The 27128-nt window shown below is 40.7% G+C and overlaps 1 long non-coding RNA gene across 1 annotated transcript; it reads right to left on the reverse strand.

The window, feature by feature from the left end:
* Positions 1–27053, reverse strand: LOC128785783 (uncharacterized). The gene is made up of 3 exons (XR_008430029.1): positions 26929–27053; positions 24163–24276; positions 1–450 (listed from the first exon to the last, which is right to left on the reverse strand). It is a non-coding gene; the product is annotated as an uncharacterized LOC128785783 (long non-coding RNA).
* Positions 27054–27128: the final 75 nt, after the last annotated feature.

The following is a 27128-nucleotide window of genomic DNA, read 5'->3' on the forward strand; positions in this document are numbered from 1 at the left end:
TTGAATCTTGTTAATCTTGTTTAGAATGTTACAGCATTTCATTAAATAGAAAATTTCATTGAGGTTTCCTGCATTTTCTTCTGGTGTTTAGTCTAAGAGCCTTACTCTGACATTGGAAAAGAGAAAACCAGAAATGTCTTACAATTTGGTTACTTACCACACTGAAGATAGGCAGAAAACAGAATCAGGTCCACCTGAACATGGGGTTTCTGAGCAGAGACCACTCTTTTATTCCTCTAGTTTATATTGCTTTCTAGGCTGTGATAACAACTGGAGAACCACTCATGTTTGGGGATCCCAGTCTGTCTCCTGTGGCGACAGCAGAGGAGGAAGGAGCCCCTTAATGGTGTGAATTCAGACTTGGCTCTGCTGCAGACACTCTCAACAGTAGGCCAGTTTTACAGTCTTGCACAAGGATATCCTGATGCACTGGAGAATCAGGCTGCTGTTCTGGAAAGTGAATTTATTGATCAGTTGGGCCTATGTTGTGGAAAAGTCAGAGACATACAAGTAACTTGACCGAAAAAATTGTCTCTTTTTACTGGAGCGTCAGCTGATGTGAACTGTAAGGCTGGGTCCAGTCACAAAGTAAAAAGAGTGAAAGGGACTTGCATGTGGCACAGACAATAGAAGGGACATGAGCATAACATCTACTCAAATTTTCCATTAAGTCAGCAGCTGAATCTGAAATCATCCCAACTATTTACTCATCACGTGGGTAGAAACTATTTCCCAGGGCACATTTCAGACATCCTTTTAAATAGCCTGTTAAATCAAAATAAATATGACCACATTACTTTTTAATTTTTCACTGTTTCAAACCAGGTTTAATTAGGCACACTGCAACCTTGAAAAAATCTAAGAAACAGGGAAGTTATATTGATTCTTTATTGTCACTTTAATTGTCTATTCTGATGTGTTAAAACTGAAACAATCTTCCAGCTGCAATGTCTAATGAACTCCAAGATCAAACATGATCTTGCTAATTATGAGTTAATGAGGACATGTTCACAGGCAGAGTTAAGTTAGTAACTACATGTTTCAAAGCATCTTGAAGCTCAATAAGATCTTCATTTGGTGTTATAATGGTATACAGTTTGCATTTCTTCTTTCTGAACATGTTACAGAAGGGCACCCTATGTATGTTATATGCTGCTAATCATGTGCAAAGGACACAAAGACAACTTCAATAAATTAGGAAACTGACTGTTTATAAATCAACTCAACATTGAAATCTCATTTACATTTCTGCTATCCCATGTAATGTGTTTACACACAAATAATGACAACATTAGCGTGGGAGGGGGACAAATTTAAATTCCACAGCATGTTTCTGAAGCTAAACCATCAAGAAAAGGCAATCAACATTGTAAATGAGCATACAGGCATTTAGATTTTAAAAAAGAAGCAGTACTAAATCAGGCCTTTGAACTCAGATAGCAAAATGAACCTTACAGCTGTATCAATTTCAAGGCCATGCTTACACTGAGCAAAAGTGGGATAGGATAGTGCTGTGTTTGAAGAAAGCTATTCTTCTCACTCCTGCTAGGAAAGCTTGTATCTAAAAATTATTGCTTCTAGAACTGTTTGTAATGAGAGTTCATTCTCCACTTATTTCCTCCTCTCCCTGGTTTCTCTTTTAAAATTATTGCTAACCTTGGAGTTATAGCTGTTCCTTGTGCCCTTGCACAGTAAACACTTCTGAAGGTCTGTAAGGTCTGTAATTGCAAAAAAAAAAAAAAAAAAAAAAGAAAAAACCAAACCAAACAAACAAACAAAAAATATAAAACCACAACCCTCCCCCCCAAAAAAAAACCAAAAAAATCCCCCTTAAAAAACCCCACAACCAGGTTGCTCCACCTGCATTAGTAGAAGCAGCAGAAGTTGGTCACAGTGGCAAGAGTTTATCTGCATCCAGCAAGCAACTATGATTGCTGGATTAAGCAATCAATTCCATGTGCTTTACATTAAGGAAGCCATGTCATATGGAAATAAAGATCATTTGACAACAGCCTGGGAATACTTTAGAGCTCACAGTTCTGGACCCAAAACAGTAAAGCAGGAGGTATCAGATAAAGGCTCAGAAATACCAACAGTGACCATGAATCCATGAGAGTTTCAGGCAAGCAATGGAGCCAGGAGTAGTGCTGCGTAACATGACTACCTCTTGATTTAGAAATATATTTATTACTTCAAATTTATCTTACAAATACATGGCAGATATATCTCCATTCAAGTTAAGTGGAAAATGACAGGTGCACATCCCTGATATGCAATTTTACTTTTACATTAAAACTGTTTTTATACAATGTAGTTCTTCAGGCTGTGGTTACGTGAGCCATTTTTTTGCATCAGTGCTGCTTTATTTGCTTCTTTTTCCTGCATCACGTCCTCCTCTATGCTACTGCAGCTGTTCTCATGACCCCTACAGCAAATCAGATCAAGGAACTGATCTGGGTGAGAATAAAACGGTGTTATATTTTTTCTGGATTATTTTCCAATCAGATTAGTTAATGTCTTCATTTACCACAGCGCTATAAAACTCTTTGTGCTAACACAGGAGGGGACAGATGGGAATGGAAGTAGAGGTATAAAGGAAGTGAGGAGGACAATGAGAGGTGGTTTAAACAGCACTGCCACAATATGTATCACAGTCTCAGTTTACTGATTCAAGACATAGTTTCCTTCCCCTTTTGTCCCACCCAGACAAAATACTGTTCCTTAATAACTCTCCATATTTCTGAATGAATTTTTCAACATCTGCTTTTATCCAAAGTGGCATCAACCAGACACCCAGCATGAGATTTGGGGAGATAGCTGTTACTTAGTCTGCAAACCAAGCATCACTTAGATTCATATTTAAACAGAGTGTTTAGAAAACAATTTTTCGAATACTCATAGGTGAGGTGGCAATGTTAAGACGCTTTCATTTGTGGTCAACTGACATGGCCCAACAGTTTCTACCCTTTTGACAAAGTTTGGAGGTCGTTATTCAAGTCAGTCAGGAGCTTAGAATAAAAAATAAGAAGTTCAGTCTGTGGTACTGAATCCACATATACTGAAATCAATCCTCAGAACAATTTCCTTTCTTATAACTAGCTTACGTCCTCCTCTCTTACTGCACTGCACTGGATGGTTCCTTTCCCAGTACTGGCAAAGGGAGGCAGGACAGCACTCACACTTCCCTCTCCTTTTCTGCTGCTCCCATTTGCTGCCCAGTGTTCAGCTCCCTGTCATTTCTGTTAACGGGTCTAGGTAGTGTTTCTCTTGGTCATCCTCACTTCAGGGAAATTGGTTTTCATTTCATGGCTCTGGGTGTGAAACTTGGTATCTGAAATATGTGTCTGTGCGGTCCCCTGTGAGCATGGAGGAGGGTGTGAGGTGCCTAGTTTAGCCTCTCTCTGCATTGTGGCAAAGCCACCTCAGGCACATTTTTGTTCAGCATGCTGGCTTGTTGTTCAGCTTGGTCTGTGGTGCGTAACTCTTCCCCAGGCCCGGTCTGAAGAATTTAGACCTCTCACTGTGGGGCTATGAATAGGAAGGTGAGGGAAATCACCAAGCCAGCAGTGTAACAATGCCAAGGGTGAGCATCTTATTCCTTAATGGATATAATAGTGCTCCATTAATAGGAATAAGAGTGCAGATAGAGCTTTCTCTGTGGCAGATACCCTGAGAAGTCAAAATTGGTTCTTAAGTGTTGGAGCTACAAAATGCTCCTGTAGAAACTCCTGGGTCAAGGAAGGGACATAAGAGAGAAACTAAAAATTAAGGAAAAACCTTGAGATCTGTCTGGGTAGGGTGACTCTTTGATTTTCATTACACTTCAGTAGTCTGCATGAGCAAAAACTGGTGCAGCATGACACCAGTTATTTCTAAACTGAGCTGGCCATGTAATAAAGGAGAATATCTATTCTATTATGTCTTCATGGAACAGAAAAAATCCTCTAAAATAATTTTAATTAGAATTATCATTTTCTTTACAACACAAATTCTAACTCATTGCTTTGCATGTTGCGGTACATAAAGTCCTTTTCAGCAGTCCCTCAATATTACCAAAGGTTTTCTTATACTACTTAAAATAGGGAATGTTTTCCCATCCTACATAGCCTTTGGTTTCCATCCCTTTCAGTGTGATTTCTGCTTTGTTTCTTTTCTGTGCTAGGAGATGATAATGAGGCTCACACACCTTCTGCTTTGGTGCTTGGAAATCTACCCTGGGTTTAGCTCAGATGCAGCGAGCTGAGAGGCTTCCCCCTACATGCCGCCAATTTTCAGTGTGCTCATATGTGGCTGACGCAGTAGGGGGCTAATCCCAACAGCAAACATTATACTCTTTCCATACTCACTTACACTTTGGAATCAAGGGTAAAAAGTTCTCTTTGAAGCCATTTTCTCTGAATGGTCTGGCAAGCTAACGTGAACTTCCCAGATTCTGGCCAGAATTCAAATGTATTGCAGTGCAGCTCAATGACTATTGCAATTGTTCCAGGCCCCCGCAGTACACGAGCCTTCCTGTAGCATGTGATGAGAAGGACATACTTCTTTTACAAGAAGTAAGAAGCCATTTATTTAAGCATGGCTGCAGGCAACATTCTTGAGCAAAGTTTACCCACAGAAAATTTGTCTATTTTTGTTCATCTGCTATCTCCAGTGACTTATGTTTCAGCAGGTACAATTGTGGAAACTGAAAATAAGTGGTTTAGGGAAATTATTTCTGATCACTGGACATAGGTTGAGCTGGCAAGTCTGACCAATGGAAAAATGTTCAAAAGCTCATGCCCTTTTTCATTTCAATAACAATAGAGACACATTCTGTGCTCAATCTGGAAGCAAATGTTGCCCATATTTGGATCTCAGTGGGAGCTGTGCATGTGGAATTTGGCCCAAAGTGTTGTGTTGCAAGATGCTTGTTACGCTTGCCCTGCTTTAAATCTTGATTCTTCCTATTTGTAGGACAAATACCATCTCACTGTGACAGAGTCTGTATTAAAGTAAGTGTCAGACTGAAAACAGATTTTTGCTGTATATGTGCAAAGGGATGGAACAGAGTAAGTTTGCTGATCTCTTGGGGGATGCTCAAAACTGGACTGGCACAAGATCGACATCTGTTGTATATCACCCAGGATGGGTATTTTTGTACCAAATTTTTATCAAGTCCTTGAATTCATAGGCAGGTCTTCCTTCTAGCTATGGTTCCAAAGAGAATAGACAATACTTACGGCATTATATATTTGCAACTGTTTCCTATATTAATCTTATTTTATTGGAACACTAGTAAATTTTATTGGAACAACTAGTAAATTGTAGATTAAGTGTAGTGTACAAAAGTGGGTATGCTTTATGCACTCAGTTTCAGCTCTTTGAAACCAGGACAATAAAAGGAACCACATTCAGGTTTCTGGGGAGAAATCTGCTTTCATCCTTACAAGCAGGAAGGAGAAAGCTTCCAATCAGACTAATTCAGAATGGGGGCAAAACATCTTCAGTGTGCTCTCATTTTTGTCTCTGAACTTTGCTCATTTACAGATACATGAATAGTGGAGACCATTTCCAGTTGAGAGTGGAGTTGGACAACTAGGACATGGTCCTAAAAACTGTGAAGCAAAGGTATGATTCCATTCAATAGAAATAATGGCTTGCATCTGTGCCTTCCATCCTTTGGGTGGACAAAATCCTTGGACAGGAGGAAGCCCAGCTTTGCAAGAGCATCAAGAGATGAGGCAATACTGTGATTTTGCTCTGAACTTTTTCTTCTAGGCAAATCTACTTTCTGATTTTGGCCTGAGTTTTTAAGTAGACTGGCATGATACAGACTTCATTCAGAAGTGAATTTCTTAGTAAGAAAAATTTCTTTGATACTTCTCTCTCCCTGCTATATTTGCAGCTGAGCCTTAAGCTCAAAATGAGATCTTTGGGACCACTTCCTCTTTGAGAACCACAGGAAGCCAGACACAGGACATTAAGGGTCACAGTTCCACAGCCAAGAAAGCGTAAAAGTGATGGGTTTGCTTCCCCATGTGGCTTACATCTCCTGAACTTCACAAATATTCTACTTTAAATTATTGCAGGTAATATTAACATGGGTCCACATATTTCTCCTTTTGGCCTGTTACTTGTCTTTGCCTTGTTGTGTTTTTCTATAAGAAAGTTCTTTATGGCAACTTGCTTGCAGTGCAATACTCTCTAGATCTGCTGCATAAATGCGGCTCTGAGAACTAACCTGAAAGCTGCTGGTGGACCAAGATCCATCTGAGTTCATTTTGATCACTTAGAACCCATCCAGTGTTGCTGAAGTGTTATTAGAATTGAACAAATGCTAGAGGTACATTTCTCCATTATTCTACAGAGTCATTCACGGTACACTCAACAAAGATTAAACAAATTAATATAAAACTTATATAAGTAAATACAATTGTGAAACATTCATTGGTCGCTGTGCAATATGTAGCCTTAGACTTGACAGTACTTGGGCATTAATGTTATATTTCTTAAGCACACTCCTGGCCCTCCAAATTCTGCAAATGGAAGAGCAAATGAAGAGGCTACTCCTGTGGAGGAGGATGTAGCAGTTTTCTGACATGTTATGTGTTAGATTTCAGATGCATTGTACTAATGAGAGCCAGAACTTCCCTACGCTTGAAGGCCCTACCCTACAGGGCTTAGAAATCCTTCCTGTGTAACTGCCTTTTCAGCTTGCTTGACTACTTAGCAAGGTCTTTATTTTTTCTTCCAGGGAAAGGAGGGAGGAGGGGACTTTTTCCCTAGACCCCTTGTTCTCTCTATTTTGCTTTGAATGTTGCGGTGTGTTTGGTTCCCCCCTCCCAATGTGCTCGGATAACCCAAAAGAAAGAGAATTTCTTTTTTTTTTTCATCCCTTTTCCCTGAGGAGACAGAGAGAGAGGGTGGGGGGAGGAAAAAGAAAGATTAAGATGTAAGCTGGCTAGATAAGCCTGGAACTGGGTTTATTACTACTGTTGAATGAGAGTACAAGGATATAAAAGCAAACCTGCTTTACTGGAGCTGGAGCGAGGTTGGTGGGAGACCTACCCTGATTGTGTGCCACTCCGAGAAGGGATGTTTCATTAATTACACATTAACTATGTGCACTGAGGAGGAGGCAGAGGATAAAAAATGCAGATGTTTCTGCTGCCCAACAGAATGAAAACCACTCTTGATCCTGTCAAAAGAACATTTTGAATCAAAGGGCTCCACAGAAGTGGAAGAATGAGTTTTGTGGCTGAGTGCAATGGTGCGGCCTTTCAATCATTAAACCCTTTTATAGCGGTAAAATGAACATCCATTGTCATGGCCACTCCAATGGGGCCATCAGAGCTGGTAAAAAGGGAATGCTTTACGAAGGGCACTAAAACAGGACACAACCAGCCCCGCTGGTAGATTTCTAAAGGTAACAACAGCAGTGCATAACAAAGAATGAAAAGATGGCCCAGGTTGGTTTGCTTAAATTACTTTCCTTCCCAAACCCTCCCAACAAGCTAAACATGCACCAGATATAATGAGCATTAGGACTTCACAGGCTGGCAGTTCCCCTCCTTTGTTTTCTCAGGGTTTTACTGTCTTGGCTTAATTTTTTTCTGTTCTTTAAGTGAAGGCTCCTTAGGAAAATGGATTGAAATGTTGTTTTATTCGCAATCACTCTCTACAGTCCTAGTAAAGCCATTAGCATTGTGAGAGGAATGATCGTCTCTTCTTGTATAGACTCCACCCCCACCTCCCCAAGTATGCAGGAACAGTAATGTTTTAAGACTGTTTCAAATAAAACATTTCCAGACCATTTTTAGAAAGCAGACTAAATTTTAATTTGTCAGGCCATGACCCTGGAGTTTTAGTTATACTACTTCCTTGCTCCTTTCTTCTCCTTCCCTTTAATTTCTCAGTAGAAATGATTCAATAAACTATTTCTCACATCAATCTAAGAAGAATTAAAATATTTATTTCCCAAAGTTCCCATAAGCCTTGGAAAACTATATTGTCGGGTTTTTTGGAGCAGAACTTGTCAGAGAAAAGTAACCTCATTTCATGGGGAGTTTCATATCTAGGTTTTGTTACAATAGGAAACAAAAGGGAATCAAATCTCAGCTTCTAGGTAATGCATCTGACGGACACCCTGGTACCATGAATCCTGACATTCTGGACTGTGAAAGAAGCCAGAAGAAGATGAAAGCTGAAGATAGCAAGGCTTTCTGGCTCCCAGGCAGTCATCCAAATGAGCTGCTGAGAATCCGAACACTCTGGGAGCTGTATGACTTTGGATGAAGCAAGACATCAACTAGTCAGAGACTTTCATACCATCAGCAATTTTTTTTCAATTTGAATGCTGAACTCTGAACAATTTCTGGAAAAATACCAATGAAGCTGAATCAGCAGAATAGGATGAAAAATATAATTATGGACTACTTTAAACCAATTCCTTACAATTTATTTCTAGTATAGAACTAATGGTGAGTGTTTTATATTTTCTGTAGCATTTGAAATGCAAATGTATTTCAAATTGTATATATTAATCCTTATATCAAAGATAAAAATTGGTGAATAACATGATTCCTGAGGTGTCCTTGAGGCTATTTGTGCACCAACTGTTCAGCTATGAATAATCTTTTATTTTTAGTTCAGGAGAAAAGGCAAAAGCACTACTGTTATGATGTTTGATTGCTATTGATTACTACTACTACTGAGCCACATGCTTATGTAAAGGGCAGCAGCCTGGAGAAAGTCATCACAAATATCTATATGAAGACAAGAACTTCATGGCTTATCATCTGTGAGGAGGTTTGATGAGATTGTTCTCTGCGAATATTGGTGCAAGAATTGTCAGCACACTTCAGAGGGTGCCAGTGCTTTAAAGCTCTGGAGGAGTTTCAAGGGTGCAGGAAAACCAAATCTGTTTCTTTGCAGATTTCTCAACTTTTGTAACAACTGGAAATTTCTCAAAGACAGATTTTCACTTTTGGAGGAACTCAAATGGTGACCCTTACTTGTTTAGCTAACTTGAGAAGAGGCTGTACGACTGACTCAGTACTCTGCTAAAGAGAAAATTCAACCCCCTGCAAAAGAAAGTAGCAAAATACTAAAAAAAGCACTTTGTACAGAAGCAGCAAAGAAAACAAGTGCTGTAAAAATGCTTCTTCCCTGGCAGCAATCCAAAGGGATTGACAGATAATTCTGGGCGCAGCTCTGAGGAGCAGTGAGAATCAGATGAAAACAAGTCATTACAGAAGGCTGGCCAAAGGATGGCAGGGTAATAACCAAACTGCTGGGAAGAGCGACCTGCAGGAAGCATGAAAAAGAACTGTTCAGAGACTTTCATTGGAGTTACAGGTAACTCAGCTGTGCAGAAGAATGGCCTCTGTGGCCTACTATGAATGGCTAATAATACAGTTCAGGGAAGGGCTCAGACAGCTAAGGTCACTGCTAAAAATTGATTCAGGATCAAATATGGGTGTGAGGTGATAATGAGACAAGAAAAGATGATGCTCACCTTAATCCCTAGTGTAAATACTAAAGGCACACCTGGGTAACCTCAGCTTCTGCATTACCTAAAAAGGTTAAGAATGCTAAGGTTGACTGAACATAATAAACTCCAGTCTCTGACATGGACTTAAAGACAGAGTGTTAAGCAGCAGCAGCTCAGGCTGCGTACCCTGAAATTCTGCACTGATGCTGACCTAGAATCATGCTCATAGAGATTATATACCAGTTTAAAGTATTTTCAGCTTTTCTTAGTTTCCCATGGTGTGTTGCAATTATCAGATTTCTGATTTTCCTTCTCTGTGCCATCTGTAACCTTTTAGCTGAATTTTTAGAAAAAAATTGAAAAAAAAATGGCAGCTTCCTATTATTTTAGCATCAGACATTCCTTGCTTCAGAAATATCTGGGGCTTATCAATATGGAAATAGAGCTAAAACAAGCCTGCTCCATAGAAGTGAAACAAGCATGGCTCAAATTAAACTAATTCTGTGACCTGCAAAGAGGAACGATGCTTTCCCTATCCTGGCCGAGCTAATATTCTTGCCTTTGCTGAATCACACCAAGCCAGCTACTTCTGCAGTTACTAACAAGCAGCAATGCACCAATCCTTTGTTTTGGCTGTGGTCCATCTATGAAGCAGACTGGTGCTTTAGTCAACTTCATCGTGACATCTCCCTGGGCAGAAGACAAATCACCCGATGCCAATGAAAGGCTCAGACAGGTAGAGCCAAAAAGAAATATTGTGTGTCTTACAATCAAATTTAAAAGTAAAGAAAGCAAAGAACTACATAGCCAATTATTTCTACTCTGCATTCAGAATCCTAAAGGTATTTCCAAAAAGAAGTTTTTGGTGCTCAGCCTACATCGGGTTAGGGCAATCTTGATTTTCAGTAGTGGTAGACTTTGAAATTTGGGTACCTCATTTTGGTCACCTAACCAACAGAAGGCATCCCCATCTCCCGCTGGCTTTGAAAAACCTCCTCCCAAGGCTTTTTCAGAGATGTAACAAGTGAGGGTGTTGAGAAAGTCACTTATTTGTAAACAAAGCATTTTACAATGTCTTGAGAGATGTTTTAAGTGAGCCTATGTCGCATAAAGCTCCTCAGGGATCTGTCGCAGCAGCAGCAGCAGGGCACAAAACAAAGTCACTTCTTCTGTTGCACTTTATTCTGTTGTCATGTTAAAAGCAATGAATTTATTTCCCCCCCTCAGCCCTCCCTCAACTACTGCAGCCCTGCAGTAAATCAAAAAAGTAAACTCTCATTCTCATTGTGCAGGGCTTACTTCCAGGCCTCTACAGTTTCCACAGTAACTAATTAGAAATTTGCATCTCTAAGAAAGAATTATTTAATACTGATGTAAGCCCTTTTATTCTTTGGAGCTTGGCCTTTTGCTACTCAACTTCTGGTAGATGTTGGGCCTTAAGGTCATACTGTACAAACTCTGAATGTAGGTGGCCCTAGTGTTGCTTTTTTTATTTCGGATGATTCATATCCTGTGAAGAAAATGTCTTGCCAGGTTTTTGTTGAATTGCAAAGATTTGAAAGGCAGCACCCAATTCATTTAGTAGCCATTTGTTTTAAACTGTAACATCTTCCCCATTCCTCGTTAGCTAACTCTTGTGTAATTGAGTCATGCATTTTTAGCCTTGTTAAACCAGTGGAGTTAGGTCACACTGATGCACCTTTCCCATTAGTTCCATTTGCTTCCCCTGGCTTTCTGCCTTCAGGCAGGCCTTCTATTTCACATGGCAGGAAAGAAAGCCTTGGATACCCTGAGTGCACAGATATGTGTTTTATAGCTCAGCCATAGACACTGTAAATCCAAGACACTGTCCCACAGTCTCAGAGCAGATATAAATACTGAGAGAGGAGGAAGTGCAGGCTGAAACATGAACAAAACCCTTCTCTCATGTTCATTATAGAATATGGGTTGGAGCAGTTTTTATCCCAGACTGGCAAGTACCCCTCACAAAGCTGTGCCACCTCAAGCTTCAGCTGACCCCAACAGGCTTTACATTAGGCTTGCAGTCAGTTTGCTAGCTCAGGCTCAGCAATTTTTTAGCTTTTGAACTTTTCTACAAAAGATCTGTCAAGAAAGGAACAATTCCACCAGCATCCCTTCCTACCATCACATGGATCTTGCCCATCCTCTCCTGTCCAAAATTTGTACTGCCGTACCTGAAAGGATTTCAGTAGGACTCTTTTTATAGCCTTGTAATCTTATCATTTTATAAACATATAATTTAATATTATATATATATAATGCTTAAACCATAAAATATATAAACTGGTCATATGTGCATATATACATATGTATATGTCCATATGTAATATTTAATATATATATAATTATTTTAATATATAATTATCTCATTACATATATATATATATATATATATATATATGTAAGATTATATAAGCTTATAATGGAAAAGGAACAGGTATGCTGGCTTTTTCTCCCTGCAATCATTTCCAAAGAAGGAATCATAATTGAAGGGTAATAGCTGCATCAGCCAATAACCTTCTGATCCTGGAGTTGCAAATGATCGATTATTATAATTTAATGTAGCTTAAATTAATTGAGATTGAAATAAATGCAGCTTCAAGACAACCTCCATTCAAAATTATGTGCTTAACAGAGGTTTTTGAGAGCTATAACAGTGCTGCACATTTGTAAATGAATTGCATCACAGATCCCCTTTTTTACTTCTTTGTTAAAAGGAATGCTGAATTTAGAAATAACCCTCAAACATTGCATGCACAATGTGATCCAATATGATCCAAGCATTGAGAAAGGCAGCCCAAAGTCATAATTATGGACATCCTGGGTGAGATCCCAAATTCATCTGTGTCAAAATACAGCTTCAAGAGTCACTAAGAGCTGATGCATAGAAAAGGATAAAAGAGCAGAAATGCAATACTTCCTTTGGTGCACAGTTCTGTGCTGCTGTAAGAGATTTTGAACAAAAGTGACTTGCTTGTGCTTCCTAGTATAATGGTATTAGAGCCTTTGATGGTTTCTTCTTCCATGAATTTTTCCAGCTGGTTTCTGAACTCGAGTAGGATCCTGGTACCCACACCATCCTGTAGCAAGGAGTTCCATAGCTAAATACAATTGAAGAAGTTTCTTTTGAAGATATTTTCCTGTGGCAAGTATTAAGAGATAATATTTATCTATTATTTATTCCAATCCATCTCTCCTTAAATTGGAAAAAAATGCCTTGAGCTTTTGTCTTAAAGATTGTCTTCACTATAGCTGTGATTCATCCCCATTGTTTTACTGTCTATTGTCAAAGACTGAGTCTGCATTTAGTATTAAGAGGTTAAGCTTAGGATTTGTAGCCCCAGTTCTCACAGTCTCATGACTCTTGCTGTGACTAAAAGATGCAAGGCTATTGCCTACACACATGCATCTAATCAATTTAAGAGGCTTTAGACAACCTGTCTGGTTGCCAACTGCTTCTCCAGAAGGTCCACTGTCTCCTTTAGGCCTATGTCAATCTGCCACCCCCTTGTCAATCTACTGAAGAGCACCTTTAGGGCAGCACCTCTCTGATGACATTTTCAAGAGATATTATATTTCTCAGAGGGATCTGAAAAGCATTTGCTTCTTGAAGTCTAGGATTCTGCTGCCTCTTCTGCTTTTTAGTATTAAATGAAAAAAAATCACACAGACAACACTGAGGAAATGTTGAAGGAGGAAAAGAAATCTTCCAGCTCCCTCAAAATAATTGTGTTCTTGGAGTCAGTTTGTAACAAAAGCAAACAAACTAGGATGTAGAGAGTTTTTCAAGGTTCATCTTGTCATGCTAGCAAGCCACATCTGAAGAGATATCCTGAAAATATCTTTTATTATGATTTAGATGCTATCCAGGTAAAAACTCAGTACTATATCCAGGCAGGCAGTTCACTAGGTTAAATAAGGGGTCTAAGAAACAGAGAAGCTTTTAAAAAAATTTTGACATTTTAAAATATCTGTGAGAAAAGAGTCTTATTTTGGATAACCAGCTGCTTTCCTGGTCAAAAACACAGAGGCAGATTTAATAAAAATGACTAAGTTCACGTTAAGAACTCCTGTCACTTACTATGTAATTGTGCGAATAGCCAGAATACATTGGTGCATTCTAGTTTTAATGCAAAAAAAAAAAATCTGACTTAATACTTTAAAATGGGAAAGAATAGTTTTAGATATATAAATAAGTATGGAAGCAGACAGCTACATTCACATACAAACCCACCTACATCCACAAACTTCCTTCTGACTTGGCTTGATAATTGTTCAATAAATGTCTCTGACATTTTCAAAATCAAAGAAGAGGGCATCTTTAGGATGAAGTAAGGTAAGTAAAAACTACTGAGGAAAATTCATATTGAACAAATATGGAAACCATTATTCTTGAGTGGATGCTGAACAGTCTGGCCACTCCTCTTCTTTGTTTTTCTAAGAACATCTACTGAAATGCATGTTTCCACATGTGCATGTCAACAAGTGCCTATTTATTTGCATTGCCAAATGGATATAACTAACACCAGAAACACCCTTCTTTGTTTTGTCAAACTTTCTAAATATCCTCCTTTCATTCTAAAACCTTGCTCATATCCTCAAATAAATCATGCACAAATAAATCATAGCTATAAAACTAGCAAGGAGATGAAACTATGCTCCATGAACCTTTCAGAGAGTCCTTACCAAGTAGGAACAGGGGCAAACAGGAAACTTCAGTTGTGCTGTTATCCGTAACTCGGTCACTCCATCCAAATCACAACCAAAATGGAAGAGCCCCCCTGACCTGAGTCAAGAGTCTGTCTGTCTGTCTGTCTGTCAGTCACCTTAGTTGCATTCATTGGTCACAGATAGGCAGTGAAATGGGAATTTCCCATTCAGAGCAACCCACTTCACACCATTCCACATGCCCCTCCCTGGAGACAACTTCATTCCAGCCACTTCATCAACACCTACGTGTTGAAAGCCATTAAGTGGTCAGGTAGATGAGTGGGATGGGAAAGTCTATCCAGCTTTATGTGGCTTGGATTATGGAGCAAAGTCCTTAGAGTAAAGCTTGACAGTGCAGACACCTGCACACCAGAGCTGGAAACTGGCTTTACAGTGAAGGGAGAAGAAAATGCATAACCAAGGGCATCTAATTAGATTAGCTTTGGATGTCCCATAATTCAATCAATTAAAGTATGCTTTAATAGCAGGGTCTTTCATGACATGTATCCCAAGGCGCCACACAAATAATAAAATTAATAGCTCATGTAATTATTATGGAGACAGAGCTACCACTTTCTATGTAAGATTTTATGCCTTCCACCATGGCCAGCCTGGTGCAGGCCTTGCTGCCACTAGATCTATCACAAGAAATTCTCCTGTTGCAGAGTAAGTTTGAAAGAGACTAGAGTGTATCATCTGGTCCAGCCTCCCTGCTCAAGCAGGATCAGAATTGTGTCCAGATAGCTCCTAAATACCTCCAGTGAAGAAAACTCAACAATCTCTCTGGACAATCTGTCCCAGTGCATAGTTACCCACACAGTAAAGTTCATCCTCATGTTAAGGTGGAACTTCCTGTGCATCAGTTTCTGCCCGTTGCCTCTTGTTCAGCACCACTGAGAAGAGCCTGGCTACTAATCTGCAGCTGTAAAATGTAGTCAGAATTCTCTGTGCATTTGAAAACAGTGCAAGGCAGATGGATGGACAGAAAGCAGTTCATCACCACGGACATCTACCAGCTTGATGCAGCTCATCTTGCCACTTGCAAACAGTCCAGCACTGATCTCCACAGGCAAGACAGCAGTTCTTTGTCTGTGATGTGATGCTGACTCCCACCCATCACTTTGTAGGCCAGTGAAAGATGGTCAGTGGTTTCTAATCAGGACAGTACTGGACTGGTTTACAGACTGAGTTCTTTATCTCCTCAAACATCCTCCTAATTGGAGGCTATTCATATGTCATGAATTAGGATGCTGCCAGGGCAACCTGACAGCTGATGCTGTGTTCCAGGACATTTTCATACTGGGATAATACAAGATGAGATCTTTAGTGACTTTAACTTGGGAAAACTCTGGTGTAGACCAGTGGAGCCAAAGGCCCATGAGAATTCGGATGTGCCAAAGATACTCGGTGCAACTCTAAATATTTCACGTGGTACCAGCTAACATAAGGAGGCCGTTATGCAAATTTTCATTATTACATTACGGTTCTGCATTTCAGACGGTTCAAGTTGTGCTCTTATTTAAATCCCCAGTATGCTTCATACACATCGTCAGGAGGAGATACCTGACTGACAAAATAAAAAGGAACAAACCAACAGACAAACCAGGACATCTAAAACCAAAACCAACTAACCCCTATTTCCATTTACATCTTATGAACAATTAACATTTAAGCTGATTTTCTTTGAAGCCAACATGACATGGTCCTCTGCTGCAATCTAATATGCCAAGTGTTCTTTCCCAACACCATGTTTTCAGCTGAGCCACGAACCCTTTAACTCATGTTAGGGATATGACCAGCTGCTCCACCTTAACTGTCCTTACCAGTGTTGTCAGAGGCAACTAAAATGTGCTTTACCGGATGGCTGGGATCTAATTCTTTATAGTTCAGAACCTGGTCAGATTAGTTCTGCAACTTGGAATTATTTCCTATCAAAGGATCTGTGTTCTTCCTACACCACAGCTGTGATGAACCTTCCTGAGACTGCTGCCCATTGCTGAGTGAGCTTTAAAGTTCGAAGTGATGCCTCTATAAAGGTCAAGATTAAAATGATAATTTTAGGAAAGCAAACAAACGTCATAATCAGGGGAGAAAAAAACCCAACCACTTCCTACTCGCCACTGCATCCCAAAGAAATTATGCTGTTCCTCCTTATAAATAATAGGGGTGTGCAATGTGTCATTCCTATTCAGTGTTTGTGGGTTTTTTGGTGCTTATTGATGCTGCATCTGTTTTGTCAGTGCGTCAGCTAATGGAGAAAGTTAATTGTGTTGGTTGTAAGGCCACCTGTCACACACATGCCTCATTTCCATACTAATAGCCCAACAGTGGCAGGCAGTGTACTCCTCTGCAGTAACACACACAGCCTCTTTGGCAACCTGGGCCAAATGTGCCTATGCAGCAACCGCAGCCGTCTTCTCTGAATGCCTCCAGTGTTGTGGCAACCCAGCTCTGCATTAACCCCCCGCGGCCCTCCCCAGCCCGGGGGTGTTTTTTAAACCCTCGCAGACATGCTGGGTGTCACGTTTTAGTGTGGGAGGGTGGTGGGCACAACTCTGCTGCCCTGGCAGGATGGGTGCCTTGTGCTCTCCCCAACCAGCAGAATATTTTCCTCCCTCTGCACTGTTGGATCATGCACCTATGGCCAGCAAAACCTGGCGAGCACTGTCAGTAGTGCTGTTCACATCAGTGCTGACTGAGGACCAGTTGAAAGTCCATCTCTTTTGTCCCTTCTGTTAACATTCCGAATGAGGGAAGCGATGCGGATCGGAGCCAGGAAGAGAAAACGTGCCTACAGCTGAGGCAGACACAGTCGGGCTGAGCTGCACTGGGACTCAGAAAGACGTAAATAAAATTCATTTTGGTGATCAAGCAAATGCCAGAAAAGCTATATTTGATGAATATTTTATTTTAACATATGGAAAACTATTCTGATCAGTCAATGGGACAACGTTTTCCTTCGTTCCTGCTTTCCCCTACCTTTTTTCATATAGGAAATTATGTGAGTAAAGGGATTTATTTTGAACTACCAGGCTTGCTCTTGATCAGGGTCCATGACCCTTGTTCATGTTTTCCTACAGTCTGAAAAAATTACCTGTAAATCTCTGATGGAGTTTATGCTAAAGGCATGCCCGATTAAGTAATACCTGGAATCTTGATGGCTTCAGGGGAAACTGGTATTTGTGCTTTTTATATCACTGTAGGAGAAATTAGAAATGCCATATGCGACTGTTGGGCTTGCAAAGGAATGTTCCATAGGCTAAAAGGCAAGCAGTGCCTGAGCTGCTACTCATTCACACCCTCTATCTGCAATCATTTTAAAGAAAATACTCCATACATAAGGTACTGGCTAACGGTGTAAGCCAGTGACACAGGGATTACCGTGCAGGCATCCTGGTCAGGAAAGGAAGTTTCTGTATCTATCATGCATGAAGGAACAAGCAAGAATATTCATTGCTTAGTCCATCTTAGACGCAAAGATGATTAACGGCCCAGGGAAGGTGCAGAGGTACAGCAGTACCTGCCATTAGGCTCCCGCCAGGCTAAAGGCAAATTGATTTCATCTGCAAAACTACACAGTTGTAGGAATTTCCCATTTCTGTATTGAGTTTCTTCAGCAGTGCCTGCAAGCATCTGTTTGGCAGAGGCTGCTGTTCCAGCTCAGCCAGCCAGCCTCTGCATGGAGACTTCTGCAGGAAGATTTGGGCAAGCACTCAGCCAAAGTGAAAGGACTCTTGGCATTGGGACTGGAGGGCTCCCAAGTAGCTCATCCCAGGTCTCAGGCCAGACCTGGGATGACCCAGGGCCATCGGTGCTGTCTAAATAATGGCAGGGTAAAAGATGGTCCATTTTACATCACACACATTGTGAGCTAAGCCCACAGAAACATACATTTTGTTAAAATCTTGGGTTATTCTTTTCACTTTCTTTTGGGGTTTGAGCCCAGCTGCTCATTTCCTCGTTTCTCACAGTGATCAAGTGGGCCAGAAGCCTTCTCTTACTGAAACAGGGAGTTTCTCAGGCATAGTACTGTTCAGATAAAGTGGAAACAAAACTGCATGTAGAAGGAGAGTTGACTGCACTTATTCACACACAAAAAGTAACCTATTCTAGAAATTTTTTAAAAAGTGAATACTGTAGAAAATTCTGTAGAAAACTGTTGTACAAAAAAACACAAAAACAAAACAAACAAAATAAAAAACACCCAACATATAAATCCCATGAATATATGTCTGCATTTTTTTCTTTCTGCCTTCTTTCACATACTCTGTAGTCAGGTCACCCTGCTTGCTAGGCAGTTCTGTATGCTTTGAGAGAAGATGTGCTGATTAGTTTGAGAAAGGATGTACTGTGCCATAAAATGGGCTGTCTTTCAGGCTGCTGTATTCCATTATCACTATGGCTAGTTTTGTGGAGAAGAGTACTTAAAAATATTTTGGTGTTTAGGTTTGTTTATTAGTTTTCTGTGGGTTGGCTGAGTTAAAACATCAGCCAAATATTTACAGTTGCTTAAACTTTATAACCTGCTCATCTGGGGGACAAAGACTTCCTCTTCAGACTGTGTACAGAGTGCTAGTTTGCATTTGGCTGAAGCAGGAATTTTACTCTATAAAAAAGATACTGAAGTACCGCACAGACTTTTCTTGTGAGAAATGTATGTCCAGCTTGCTTTGGTGTGTATGTGGACACTTGGAGCCATGCTGCTGAGGAGGTGAGCTCCCCTTTCCCCCTGCTCCAGCAGAGCAGAACCCACTCTATCTCCTGAGTAGGTCTGAGGAATTTATCTCCTGTCTTCTAACTTCTCCCTATGTCACTGTTATTCTCTTCCCCAAGGAAAGGGCATAAAATTACCTGCAAAAAGGTAGCATAGACTATTTGGGACAGAAAAGTATTTCTGAACTCCTGTATGCAGGCACATGCATCTACCACCTTCCAGATACACAAGAATTTGGAGAATTGATGCACACTCTAATGGCAGCTTCTGTGTTTCAGTTTCCAAGGAATGAAAGCTGGGTAGATCAAGGCAAGAAGCACACAGTTATTTCAAACAAGCCTCCAGCCAAAGACCCTATTTGCTCAACAATCTGGACATAGCCATGAAGGTTATCTGAATTTTAAAGCCAGAGACACAAGGATCCTTTAACATGGATACAACTTCAGTTTTCTACTATTGCTAGCAGGCTGAAATTTTCTGAGAAAATTTTTTCTAACATAGCACAATCTTAGACTTGGATGTCTTAAGCTCCTGACATGAAGTTGCAGATTAAAAACTAGCTGACAGCTTTGCCAGCCTTTCTGGCTGTGCCAGTGATACTGGCACTTTGATTTGTCACCTAAACTTTGTAGCTGCTGATATCACAGTGATAGCACTTTGATAAAACGAGGGGATATAGTTTCCCACTCAAGTTCTGCCTTTTTAATCAAAAGCTTTCCAGGGTGAAGTCTGGCTCTTTCTAGATATGTTCATAAACCTGAAAAATAGTTTTATTTTACACACATGTGTGCATACATATCTGTATTTATACACATATAGATATATAAAAGTAATTTTACATGCCTTTATAAACAGTTAATAATTATGCAGTATATTTAGAAATAGTGAAAAGATATGATTTCTAGAAATGGAAAAATAGTTATTTTTACAAAAAGTAGTGGTCCAAACAAAACCGTCACAAATAGACAAAACCGTCTATTCCTTACAGTTCTTCTCTCTTCATGCTCTTCTGCTTTCTTGAACGAAGGCCAAATTTGAAAATCTGAGTTTGGGTTTAGCAAAAGTTGTCCTTAAATTTTCTTTACTCCCAGCAAACAACAGTGTTTTACTTCTGGCATTTTTTTTCCCCAGAAATACTAACATGGTTCTGAGACAACACAATAGGTGATCCTGTGCTTACACACCCATCCACCATACTGCATGCTGTGTTTTCTTCATGGACCCCCTGAGATTGTACGATTGCATATAGAACCTGGCTCCACACAGTGTCACTATTGTTCTGGCCCTTTTTTTCCTTCACATGAGTTTTTATGCTCAGCATATCTTGGCATTGTGAACCCAAGGCTTGCTAAAGAAGGGCTCAATTTACCCCTGATTTACCCCTATAAATCAACTAATAAACCATTGTAAGCACTGGTGTTGTTACACTTCATAGTGACAATGGGGACAGAATATGCTGGTACAAACAGAGGCATTCCAGCACTGAGGGCTAAAATGAGCAAGATCCTCCATATTTTGCAGCTTCACATGGGAAACATAAACAAAAAACTTCTACTTGTATGATTTCCAATGGTGCTTCACTTTAATGTTACCAGTGACCACCCAGGCAAGCTAGAGGGAAATTTACTCGTAATACAGGTACTCTATCACCACTTGTGACCTATCTTTGAACTATCTTCCTTTCTCTGGGTGTTCGCTTCTTTATGTTGCTGTTTCCACAAGTCAGTGTAGTTAGTCAAAAGCTGCTTGAAGCAACCACCCTGGCATAGGTAAATCTATAAAAAAATCTACATTTTCTGGTGTGAAATGTCTGCAATAGAGATTAGCTTGAATGCTGTCCAAAGATGTGATTTTCCCTCTGTACCATGGCAGTGAGTGGAGCCTCAAACATGCCCCCTGCCACCATACCATCTGTCTTCCATCCACCCTCCCCTGAATGACACTTGCATAGAAGGAGTAGCCATCTCTGCCAGGGAAGTGCAAGGAGGACCCCAGGCTTTCAGGAAGATCAGGGATGAAATCAGAATTTTCACCTTATTCTGATACTGTTGTGTTTGTCCCAGTCAGACACAATCCCTCAAGCAGGGCTCATAGTCATGATACCATGGGACCCTTAATGATGATGAAGAGCTTCTTTCAGCTGTTTTTAGTGACAAAAGAAAGTCAAAACTATTCAGCCAATATCCAAGCCCAAGTTATGTCTTTTGTGCCATCACCTTTTCCCAAAGAAAAATTTCCTAGTGGCACAGAATTGAAGCAAAACCAAATTTGGTGATTAACATTTGAGATATTAATTTTTCTTCTGGGGAATCCTTATCTAGAAATGTTATAGTCACTTTAGATAAACCTAGTAATAAAGTAAAGTCATCTAATTCCTCAGCCAGCCATACCAGGAAGTTCCTGCTAGGTGGTCCGCAGAGCTGGGTCATTAGCAGTCATCAAGAGGAACCAGACTGGTACTTCCTCTTCTTTAAGCTGAGTGGGGAAGGCTCAGTCGGGAAAGATGTCTCAGCCAAAGGAAGTGTCACTCTCTTTTAACACTACATAATGCAGCTCGGGCGCCTGCCAAATCGTAATACACTGGAACAGACGGAGACAGAGTACCAAGGGAAGGGAAGTGCAAACTGCATAAGGCTGCAGCATCTAGATGAGAAACTTTCCTGCACTGTCAGGAAATCCTTCATTTTCCAGGCTAGGAGAATATTTTGCTTATCTTTTCTGGTTTATTTTTTTCCTTTCCCCTCTATTTTTCAAGGCCTAGTCTCTTGGCATTCAGCCTAGCCTGATGAAGCACATGGGGTCCTGGTATTACAATACTGGTTTTGTTCATTCAGAACAGTTATCAGAAGATAACTGTGTTTTGCTTATGTAAGTGCTGTTTATAACATTGATTGCACTAAAATAATTTTATTTTAAAAGTTGGTGATAATAATACTATGAAGAATTCTTGGAGTTTTTAGTAATAAATGCCAGCAGCAGCATGATTGGGATATTCAACATCATACATCAGATTTTAAGACTGATTTCTCAGTGTCAGTGTGAGCCCTACTCTGAAGGCAGTGGGTACCATCCTTTGGAGCTGCTTGTGCAATACTCTGCACCATTCAGTTCAGTGAAAGTTCAGACACTTTCATTGATAAGAAGAGTTGAGATTTCATAATTTGTTACAAGATTGTAATTTTGTTCCTTTTACACTTGTGTCATAATACTAGATGACTTCGCACAGATAGGCAAACAGGTTCATTATATTTTCTGGCACAGAATACATGTTGAATATATCACTTCAAAGTGGCAACATCTTCCAGATGTACAACCATAATGATATTAGGCAATGCTATCAGTACCCCACTGACTGAAACAGAGGATTCTTTCTGAGACAAAGTTTTTCTGACAGTCACAGAACCGTAGAATGGTTTGGGCTGAAAGGGACAGAAAAGATCATCTAGTTCCAACTCCCCTGCAACTTTCCATTAGACAAGGTTGCTCAAAGTCCCATCCAATCTGGCCTTGAACACTTCCAGAGATGGGATATCCACAACTTCTCTGGCAGTGTCTCACCATGTTCACTGTAAAGAAATTCATCCTAATAGCTAAACTACACCTACCCTCTGACCAACAGCAATCACAGCAACCAGTTGGAAAAGAATCTGATTTCTAGTAAATATTACAACATTATCATGGGTAAAAGAAGAGAAGCATAATGACTAAGTAGACTCTTAAGTAAGAAGAGACAGCACTGCACTGGTAATGGATAACAATTTCAAGAAATGTCCTCCTTTCCCTGACATCAGCCTTTACTAGAAGATATGGTGTCACAAACTGAATTTAAAAGGTCTGGCATACCATGTAAGCAATCTGTATGTGTGCAGCCTTCCTTTTAAAACAGACAGAAGTTTTTAAAGACATATTCTAAAGTATTTAATACCTAACCTTAATGTGCACAAGAATACCTAGTGCCAGACAGAACCAAGCTCAACAGTTTGTCCCTGCACACTTCAGGTACTAGGGCTTCCCTGCAACTGGAGACGGGCCATCATGCTTCAACTTTGCTCATCTTCCTCCCAAAAATTTTCCCTCTGAAGGTACTGAGAATCAGATTTATCTGTCCACAGTTTAGATCCATCTGTGTTTCCAATACCTTGTACTCACTCAAAACACCAGGGATCAAATTCTTGTCTCTTCTGTGACTGTGCAGCTGAAACAGCATACCTCTGAACCAACAGAAGCACTTTGGCACCAGCCATGACCCCAGCACATAAACATTTCTGCCCACATGTGGTTACAGGTGATCAGACCAATGAGGCTGGACATCCAGGACTAAACTCTAAGCTTTGTCTTGCCCAAGCCCACAGGCAACACCTCAACAACAGTACTTTCTCCCCTTTCCTTTCCCCACTTCCCACTGCAGTTTTCCCAGCCCCAGAACTACCTCTGTTTCCTCAAGTGTGAAAGAAGGGGTCAATCTGCAGCTCATCCTGCAGGCTCCAATAAGTGAGTATTTTGGGGCACCCCTGAAGGCAAAATGACATCTGCATGCTTGACGCTACAGAATGAGAGCACAATGCTTTAAAGCCTCTCAGAAAATCTACAGGACAGTTAATATGATTTAAGCCTATATTTAAATTTTATGAGACTCATTTTCAAGGCTAATAACCCAGTTTACTGTGCACAATATCAAATGCAAATTTTATTACTGACTTGGTAAAAACCAAGATGATATTCATTAGCATATCTCAGTGCATCACCCTTTTTAGCCAAAAGGTGCACCAGGAGTAACAGTGGGAGTTTTTATATGTGCTGTAAATTACAGTTACTATCTCATTAGATAAACACATTTAAAATCAGGTTATCATTCACTTATATATCAGAAAGTTGTTTGTTCAATTGCAGCTAGTCTCGCATTACAACATATGGTGCATGAAATTCTTAGACTAATAAAATTTCAAGGTACAGGGAGCTGGTGCCTTGGAAAAAACTGTTTCTGCTCAACGAATGGCTCGATATAATCTGTAATTGCTTTGAAACAATTATGCAGCAGGCTGTTTTGTACTTAATAGTATTTACATCCTTGGGTTTATTAGCAACAAAATCTAAGTGGAACTTGTGAAAGAGAAATTAATTTTTCTGCTAAAAGATGTAAAGTTTTAAGTTAAAGATCCAGCAGATTGTGGAAATCTAAAATGTATGCAGTAGTCTCTAAATTAACTTATTTCTCATTTAAATGTTTCATTATTCTTTTAGATACCTGTGGCAGATTATCAAGTAATTCTTCAGGAGCTGAGTTCCTCTGAACTTTCACCACTCCCAACAAAGTTTAGGGTTTTTTTCTTCAGTGCACGCACTCTGGCTTTGCTGTCTCCTGGAAATAAACACAACGAATGTCCACATATAGTATTTGAAATCAAATTGAAAATTCCTATGCCTGTGAGGTTTTGCCTACTAAATTTGACAGTGGTGACTGGAACATGAGTCAGCATTTTGTACTTCTTTATATGCTGGCCATGGAACAAGCATCCCAGTCCACAGTGACGCAGACAGGCATGCTGTATGCAGAGCAACAGTTATGCAGCTGCATAACAGCTTTGGATCGGACTTTCCTGTGGTATGCTGGAGCTTCAGCAGCTTCAGCAAAACCCAGACAGTTTGCAGAAGCATTGGGGTTATACCTGACTGAAGTACTTAATTACTTCTGCCATTCTGGGCATATTCACATATGCTCTGCTGATGAAATACAAATCATCATATACAAACCTAATGTCAAGTGTATTATTTCAGTGTTCAGTTAGGAGCAATGAACTGCACACTACTGCCTCATTGCATGGCTCCTACTGAGCTCAAATCTGTGAGACAGCTTGAGGGCAGTTACACATTTGGGGGTTAAGGTGGTTTTCTTGCCTTTTGTCATTAACCATTCTTCCTTCTTTTGTTTATGATGTCTTGGATTTGCCTACATTGTAAGCTGTCTCCAATGTTAAAGCTGTATTTTATAGAGACTTTCTCCTGACTGCTAACTCTGTGCGCCAGCACTAGCAAAATTGGAGCCCAGATTGTAATGAGGGCCTTGATAAAACAATTGTTCTTACTCTGCTCAGTACTGCTAACTTCAGGATGATTTCAACCAAACAGCATTAACACCTTTCAGTTGTTCTTGTACTAACATGTTCTTAAATACTGTTACTAAAATCTCTGCCTTTGTGTCCAGCTTTATCTGTCTTTCTCTTCTGCAGCAACTTCACTATTTTTCCTGTTGCTGTGATCTGCAATGAACTGCAGTGAATTCCTTACCGGAGCCCTCACCACCGCACACTCATGCCAGCTGTACCCCGGGATGATTACCATATGAGAAGCACTTCCTATTACCATCATATAGGAGGGTTTGTTAGAGAACAATGTGATAAAGCTTTGCAAAAAAAAACCTCTCTCCGTCTTCCATGGGAATATCTCTAATTGCTAATTTCAAAAGATCTGCAATGAAGAACTGTTATAAGAAAATTCTCATGCAAAGCCTCATGACTTTGCTGGTTAGTCCTGATAAGAAAGGTATAAGTTGTTAGGAAGTACACCCCTCTGTCTAGAAAAACCACCTTTAGATTTTGCAACATCAAGAAGCAAGGCTAACCCAATTTCAGCACTGTTGATGGAATAAAACACGGAATAAACCACGAATTACATTGTGGGGCAATGCTGAAAACCCCCACCAGTCTGCGTGTGGAAACTAAATCCCAGCACATGACAAATGCAATCTGCTCCCACTCAACTCACCTGCAAAGGTGGTTTTCCCCAGCCAGGGCTGGGACCCTCCCCTAACTCCCCGGTGCCTACTGCTGTGACTTGGAGCAGGTCTGGGGTTGCTACAGCATTTTCTAATGAAGGAGAGGCCAAACCTAGTTGCTAACTGTGCATTTGGGATTTCAAGCACATTTGGGTTTTTCTGAGTCTGCCTTCAAGCGATTTCCAATTTGCAAGTTTTCTTACATTCCTGTAGAGCAGTGACACCTTTTTTTTTTTGTATTCATACAGCACCTAGCAAAATGAGTGCCATCTCTGACAAGGTCTTCAAGATTCTGCTGCAAAGTAAGCAATGTTAATAGTATTGGATGTATCTGATCCCTGGCACAAATGATTTGCTGAAGGGCATTAATGTATTTGTCAATTAATAACATCTGTGAATGAGTGTATACAGACTGGAATTGGGTCCATGCTGTATTACTTCTGAATATGATTTTATCAATCAGCCACCGTCTTAGCGGGATGCATTTTCCAAATTCAATTTGTCTGAACTGTATTCCATAAAAATTACCTCATCATCCTGTGCCTGCCCATATTAATGATGGGAGAAGTGAGGTTTAAGGAATACATCCATTTTAAAAAAAGGACACTTTTGGCTATGGGCAACATGGCCAAAAAACTATTAGCAATGGTGGGTGCAACGGTAGTGAGGAGGGGAAAAGGTCCACAGCCATGTGAAGTGGGTGAGTACACTGTGCTAAAGAAGGTTAAAATTCCTTGATTATTTTGTATACTTTGTAGTTTCTTTGGCAACCCCAAATATCTGTTCAACTCTTCTAGGCTTTTTGAATTTGTATTTTTCAAAGCTGTTTAAAATAACAATAAATGTGGGCACTTTCCAGATGCCCTACCCATTTTTGGGGTCACTTCGGCCCGGGGCAAGCGTTCTCGGATGGACTATGGATGTCAAATGGAATCGGACGGGCTGTTAAAAGCTCCCAAGTCTCCGCACTCCCTCAGCTGCCCTACTTCTGTGCCCAGATGCCCGACGACAGCCACAAATCCTGGGCCAGCCACTGGGACCCCTCGGGATGCTCCCCCCTTCCCAGCGGATCAGCTCACAAGAGGACAGGAGGCGTTTACACACCGGGACCTGCGGTTTTACCGAGGCGGCGGGGACAGGAGGAGGAAGGGCGGCCATAGGCCGCCCCACTCCCGCTGCTGTGGGGACGAAACCAGCCCCTTTGGGGGAGCTTGGCTGGTTTGTTTTAATAACAGCTACCTCCATAAAGCCCGAGCAGGCAGAGCCGAGCCTGGCGAAACTGCCGACTCCAGCAGCAGCCCCGCGCCGGTGCCCGCCGTCCCGCCGGGCCGGAGCGCCGAGCCGAGCGGCGCCATCTGCTGACGGCAGGGCCTCGCGCACGGCCTCCCGCGCAGCGAGCGGCCCTGGGAGCGGGCCCGCGGAGCAGCGCTCCCCCGCCT

This window comes from Vidua chalybeata, chromosome 3, assembly GCF_026979565.1.
Source record: "Vidua chalybeata isolate OUT-0048 chromosome 3, bVidCha1 merged haplotype, whole genome shotgun sequence".
NCBI classification, from domain to species: Eukaryota; Metazoa; Chordata; class Aves; order Passeriformes; family Viduidae; genus Vidua; species Vidua chalybeata.